We start from the raw sequence: 7,033 nt of genomic DNA, 5'->3' as shown, positions 1-7,033 counted from the left end.
GGGGGGGGGGGTTCAGGGACCCCTTACAGGGAAAAAAAGTTCCAGGGGCCCTCTCATATCCCTCATGTTTATTAAATAATTCTCTTCAATTTGTCTCTTTAATGCAATGGAAATATTTGTGTAACATAAATACTTAACATATGTTCTTTAATAGTGTTAATACAACTTTTATACTTTTCAACATATGGTATTTTTCATTCAAGACGCACTTAATTAACAAAATTTAATTTCAACTTCCAAAAATTACAGTTTTGAGAAAATTCACAGCATCAAAAACTACTTTAAAACTTTACCTATTCACATAATGAACATAATAAACGCATTGCCACTTCTTCAATTACAGAAAACTCTTTACATAAACCTAAACAGAATCATAACAGCAGCAGTCATACCAAGTAACAGGGCTTCATTAGAAAACTAATCGATGTGGGAACACAAACAGCTTTACAGTCTGGGGTGCCAGGTTCTCATTGTACGAGGAAACTAATATCGTGGTCACCTGTGATCCTGTGTCCAACAAACTTAACTCCATCCACAGCAACATTAACTGTGCACTTTTCGCCAACTAACCCTCTTGGAGTTTTGGCCCACTGTGGGGAAAGGGGTTGTATGACGAGGCATTCAGAGAAGCTTTATGTGAGGTACTTTCAGCAATAACAGTTCCAGTCTGTCCCTCAACTGGAACCGTTTTTACTTTTGCTCTTCTCAGACCCTTTGCGTTGCTTTAAGTTATTTCCTCTTGGACTCAACTAGATCAGGATTAGGCTCATTGGGGCATGTGGTGGTAATAAGGCCGTCCTCACCACAGGTAAAGCAGTACCAGGGGCGTAGTCTTCCACCACTCTTGCTTAGTTTTTCATCTACTGGTGTGTAGCTAGCTTCAAATGTTTATTTTTGTTTACTTTTCTTTGACTGTGGTGCTTTTGTCTGAAACTTTTCTGGCATTAGCTTACCTATGGAAGCTTTGAGGGATGTAAGCTGACTCTGAAGTTCAGCGATCTGCTTCTGAAGTTGCTTTCTAGTCACCGTGTCTGTTGCGTCATCAGTGCTAGCTGTCATGTCAATATCTGAGTACACATTGAAGGGATTGGACTGCACCTTTAATTTTGTGAGTCCCAAAATGCTGCTTCATGCATATTTTGCAGCCCGTTCAGCCTCCTCTGTTCTCAGCCACAGTAGCAGTTTAGAGAATGTGGGAGGGTGAGATCTCTTTTGTTCCAACTGAAGGCTTCTGATCAAATCTTGATCCCAGCATCCTCTGCAAAACTGTTTCAGTAGTTAACGGTTACAATCAAAAGCAGGGACACCACCACCTTTTACAAGTTCCCACAATGTGGTCTGTAGGTGGAGCAAATAAGCAGAGTGTCTTTCACCTGCATTCTGATAGGTGCTGATGAACTCCACAAATAGGTCATCAATATCATCCACTGTACCATAGGCTGAGTCAGGGAGGGTCAAGAACTCCTCTGACTTGGAGAGAGGACCCAGATGTTTGACACTGTTGGCAGCGAGAGGCAAGCGACTCTCTGTGATCTTTCTGACAACTTGCCCTTCTGGAACAGAATGATGTGGAAGATAAAACTCCACACTACTCTGCCAACTGTCATATTCAACCTCCATACTGGGACAGGGACTTCTACCCGAGAAAGGTCTAAACTTGGAGAGGATAGAGTAAGTTTGAGTTGTCATTACGTTTCACAGTGTGTTCAACTATTACCCTCTGTACTTCAGGTATATTGATCTGCTCTGCTGACAAGAGTGGGGCTGACTTCTCAGCTGCAGCAGGTAAAGCTACATGGTCTGGTTTGGGTGTGGCCTGACTACTATGAGGTGGCTGTGTTTGCCTGGTATCACTGGAGTCACTGAACCTGGATCAAGGGAAACCTTTTCAGAAGTAACTACATCCTCAACTTCAGCCATTTTTTAAATCCGGCTTAGTTGTTTTAAAAAAAAGCTTCTCATAGTTTGTACCACTCTGCTTTGCGACCCCCTTCAACTCACCTATGTAGGACTGGGTAAGGTCAGAAATGATCTTAGAGGTGTAGAAAGTTGACAAAAGTTGGAGTTTGTGGGTGATTTTAGGGTCAGAGGTACTTTTTTGGCATGGCAAGTCTACCTGGAGTACCTCTATAGCTGTACCAAACTGAAACTCGACCATGGTTGTGTTGTTAAAGTCAGGGTCAGAAATATCGATGGATACCACTCTTGAAATGGAACTGTATTCCTGAAAGAACTCCAATAAATCCTCATCTACCTCTGTGCCTGTTAATCCATTAACCAAAATTGAATTTGGCACTTGATGCTCTGTGCCTTTATGACATCCATACTGTAATCTTATTGTAACAAATCTGTCAAGATTGTTTCAGAATTTCAGCCACTCCTCCTGGCTGGCTCGCCAAATTTTATGTAGCACTTGTGTTAAATATTGTAATTGGTAAATGCTAATAAGACCTAGGTTCTGAGGAGAAAATAAAGAATATAGTTAGTAGTAAGCCGACAGCTTTATTGCCATAACACAGAACAACATATATACATTTTGTTTCACTGCTGCAGTGACAAAAAAATAACACAAATCCCCAAATAAAATAGAGCTCTTCTTGTAAAAAACAAACAAAAAAACAAAACTATAACACCAAAAGGATGAAATTTAAAATAAAAATACCAAGGGAATAAATTGGTTCCAAACCCTTGTTTCTTAGTTAAGTTTTTCCTTTCTCCCTCTTTTTTCTTATTGTGCTTCTGACATTCGTGTCTCTTAAGTACACTACCTGGGTAGGTATGAGTGATTGTATAATTCCTTAGCTGGAAAAATCCTGAAAGTCCCAAGAAGAGTTCACAGTAGATCCCTGCAGCAGCTGGCCAGTCTAGTAGCAGAAATCTTCATTGTTGTCCATGAGTCTGACTTGCCATCACAAAACTTCAGTCAACTGATGGGTCTCCAGAAAAAAAAAAGTCTACACATGACAGCAGAAACAAAACAAAAAAAATAAAAACTTGATTACCATCTACACATATCAAATCATCACGAATGAAATATGTTCAGTCACTGCAGAGTTTACATTTTTTAACCTACAAGAAGAGATAACCTCTCCATGTAATTATTTCAACTGTTTTAGACATGAATGTTATCAAATCGTCACTCATTAGAAAATTAGAACATGCAGATCATCCCGTAAAATCTTTTTTAAATCATGTATTCATTTTGAAAAATTTAAATATGAAACAATTAACTCATGAACACATTTTAACTAAACATTAATTCAGCATGAAAAATGTCCAAAATACTCCGACTGGTTTTAACTAACATTTTACTGTGCTAATGCTAATATAGCCAACTTGCTAACCAACTGCCCTACTAGCTGACAGCCTTGCTAGCTGTTAGCTTCACTCATCATTGATGTGTTCTTTGTTTGAAACAGGTCTCTCTTGTAAATGAGTCCTCGTGACTCAATGAGACTAACCTGTATAAATAAAGGTTAAAGAATGAATGAACATCACTCACCATCATCAGAGTTTCCACAGTAAACAAAGTAAACTTTACAAGTAAAGTTATCCAGCTCCGTTAATGTTCGCGGTTTACTCGGTAATATCACACAAACAGCACTTCTTTCCACACACTTTAACCTCTTTGTTTCTTTATAATTTCATCCGTGCTCCGTCTCTTACGGAGCCCCGGAGGGGACGTGGGTTTTTTTTTCTTTTGCGTTCCCACGCAAAAGTTTTGCATTCCCTCGCAATACTGTACTGAATGTAGTGTTACTTCACAGACAACAGCAACAATGGAACAGACACCCATATTTGAGGTTCATGCAGGAGTTTGTGACTTGGCGCTATATAAATAAACTGAATTGAATTGAATTTTGAAATCAGACTTAAATATAAAGATATCCAGTGTGTGCTACAGTGGTAAAATTAGTTTGACGTTGGATATTTCACGTTCATGCTACGAGTTCCTCGTTCGAGCCAACACAGGCAATCTGATTTCCTTCAGCTGTTCTGTCCATCACTCCGAGGAGCAATGGTTTGCTTAGGGACCGTCAGCAAATTACTGTATTTTCAGAGTATTTGTCAAAGCAGCATCATGTTATAACAAAAGCTTTCTCAGTATATTTCTGCATGGTAATAAATCATGAATTCAATGGTCCTCAACCGGAAAAGGATGGATTGCTCTCTTCAGGTCGAGGGTAAGGTTCTGCCTCAAGTGGAGGAGTTCAAGTATCTCGGGATTTTGTTCATAAGTGAGGGAAGAATGGAACGTGAGCTTGACAAATGGATTGGTGCAGCATCTGCAGTATTGCAGACTCTGTACCGGTCCATTGTGGTGAAGAGAGAGCTGAGCTGTAAGTCAAAGCTCTCTGTTTACTGGCCGGTCTACATTCCTACCCTCACCTATGGTCATGAGCTCTGGGTAGTGACTGAAAGAATGAGATCGAGGATACAGGCGGTTGAAATGAATTTCCTCCGCAGGGTAGCTGGACTCTCCCTTAGAGATAGGGTGAGAAAAAAGACCTGTTTTTTCCTGTGTGGCATTTGCAGTGGGGGTGCTGTGTGTGTGGGGGGGTGCATGGGTGGCGTGCTGGGGCGTCTCCGGGCCTATGGTGCGGAGCTCTTGATGTGAGAGCCGGCACTCCTCGGCTGCGGCTCCCTGCTGCTCTGCCCCTTGGGCTGGGGCCGGCCTGTGGTCGCTGTCAGGTAGATGGTGCATGCGGTCGGCCCGACAGAGATTCTGTCGGGCTATCTGTGTGTGCCTGTTGGTTGCTCGGGTTGGGTTTTTGGTGGTCCCCCCTCTCTGGGATCAATTTGGGCCCCACGTTTGGTGTGGGGTCCACTCCCCCCGGTCGTGCCCCCCTTTGGTGGGGGACTCCCTTGCCGCCGGTGCATTGGTGGCTCTCGGTGTCTGGGCTGGGTGGTGGGGTGCACGTCGGTCCGCCCTGGTTGCTGCCTGGCGGGGCCTGGGTGCCCTGGCTCTGTCGGGGCTCTGCTAGGGGGTGGTATGGCCTCGGGGCTTGGGGCTCGGTGTCCATGGCCGGATCTACTTGGGGGGGGCATGGGTCGCTGGCCGGGCCTGTGGGCTCGTCGTTGCAGCTTCCTGGAGGCTCTGCATTGTGGTGGCTGGGGTCACCCGGTTCTTTCCTCTGCTCCTCTCTGGGGGGGTGCGGTTCTCCCTGTTGGGAGACTCTTGGGGCTCCGGGCCTGTGGGCCGCTGTGTGTCTGTGGCTCCGGTCCTCCCTATGTTGCCATTGTGTCCTGGGGGGGCGGGTCTGTGGGCCCCCGCGTCCACTATTGGGCATTCTTTTGGAGAAATCTGGTGGTGGTGGGCGTGCTTGCGCGGGTGTTTGGATTCAGGTGCTTTGACAGATGCACGCTAGGTTGGGTAGTGGCGGAAGCTAGATGATTCATTGTGCGATGTCGAATGTTTCATGGTGATATTGTGGGTGGCATTGTGCTGTGCATGTTGTTTTGTCATGGTGGTCTCTCGTCTTATCTTCTTCTTTTTTATTATTTATTTATTCTTCTTTCTTCTCTTTCTTAAAAAAAAAAAAAAAAAAAAAAAAAATTGAGCGATGATGATAAGTTCATTGAAACACTTCACAATGTTTCTACACTTAAACTGAGCTCACAAAAAAAAAAAAAAAAAAAAAAAAAAAAAAAAAAAAAAAAAAAAAAAGAGATAGGGTGAGAAGTTCAGTTATCTGGGAGAGACTCGGAGTAGAACTGCTACTCCTTCACGTCGAGAGGAGCCAGTTGAGGTGGTTCGGGCAACTGGTAAGGATGCCCCCTGGGCGCCTCCCTAGGGAGGTGCTTCGGGCATGTCCAACTGGGAGGAGACCCAGGACACGCTGGAGAGACTATGTCTCTCGGTTGGCCTCGGAACGCCTTGGAATCATCCCAGAAGAGCTGGAAGAGATGGCTGTGGAAAGAGATGTCTGGGCCTCCCTGCTCAAGCTGCTGCCCCGCGACCCGACTTCGGAATAAGCGGAAGATAATGGATGGATAGTATAACAGTGTTCAGACCAAGCTCATTAGCCCGGTAATTTGTTGACGGTCCCTAAGAGAACCATCTCTCCTCGGAGGAGGGACAGACTGAGAGCAGCTGAAGGAAATCAGACTGCCTGCCTGCGTCGGCTTGAACGAGGAAGCCCTGAATCCACGGTGCATGAACGTGAAATATCCAACGTAAAACTAATTTTACTACTGCAGCACACACTGGATATATACACTTAAATTTAAAGCTGATTTCAAAACAAAACTCCATTAAATCATGTCATCTGGACCAGTTTCTATGAGGGAGGAACGTTTGTTGTCTGTGAGGTAACACTACATGCAGTACAGTATTGTGAGAGAACACAAAAACTTTTGCGAGGGAACGCAAAAGTTAAAAAAAATCCCCCCACGTTCCCTCCGGGCTCCGTAGTCTCTCAGTCACTGCTCACATGGCACGGCTTTCTTTTTCTGTGCTCTTTTTTTTTTTTTTTTTCCAACTTCCCGCACTCCAACACACTCACAAGGAGTGGTTTGGACCTGCGCACTACAGGTGCCGCCGAGGATCAAAAATTACTCTTGCAGTGTTCATCTCACTACGTTTTCATCCATTCCACCTTTATTTATACAGGTTAGTCTCATTGAGTCGCGAGGACTCATTTACAAAAAAGACCTGTTTTAAACAAAGAACACAAACGAGGTTCAGACAACAATAACAGTCATAAAAGCATATAAAATGAATATTAAATTAAATAAATGATATTAAAAATGAAACAAAAACAGTACATTATAGTGTGTGGGTTATTATAATACCTGTATGTGTGGGTTACATAAACAAATATAAGTTATGTTGTTTTCTTAAAGAAGTTGAATACCATGTCTTACTATTAGGTGGCTACGGAGCATATGGAGGTGGTTATGGACCCAAACCCCCCAAAACAGGTACATTTGTTTATTAATCAAATCTACACGCTTTTTATACTGACATTTGGCTGAGATTAACTTTTTCTTATCTTAGGCGGCGTTGGAACATCGCTTGGAGGCACAGGCT

Source organism: Nematolebias whitei, chromosome 14, assembly GCF_014905685.2.
Source record: "Nematolebias whitei isolate Nwh7 chromosome 14, NemWhi1, whole genome shotgun sequence".
Lineage (NCBI taxonomy): Eukaryota > Metazoa > Chordata > Actinopteri > Cyprinodontiformes > Rivulidae > Nematolebias > Nematolebias whitei.
Note: the sequence above shows the minus strand (reverse complement) of the source record.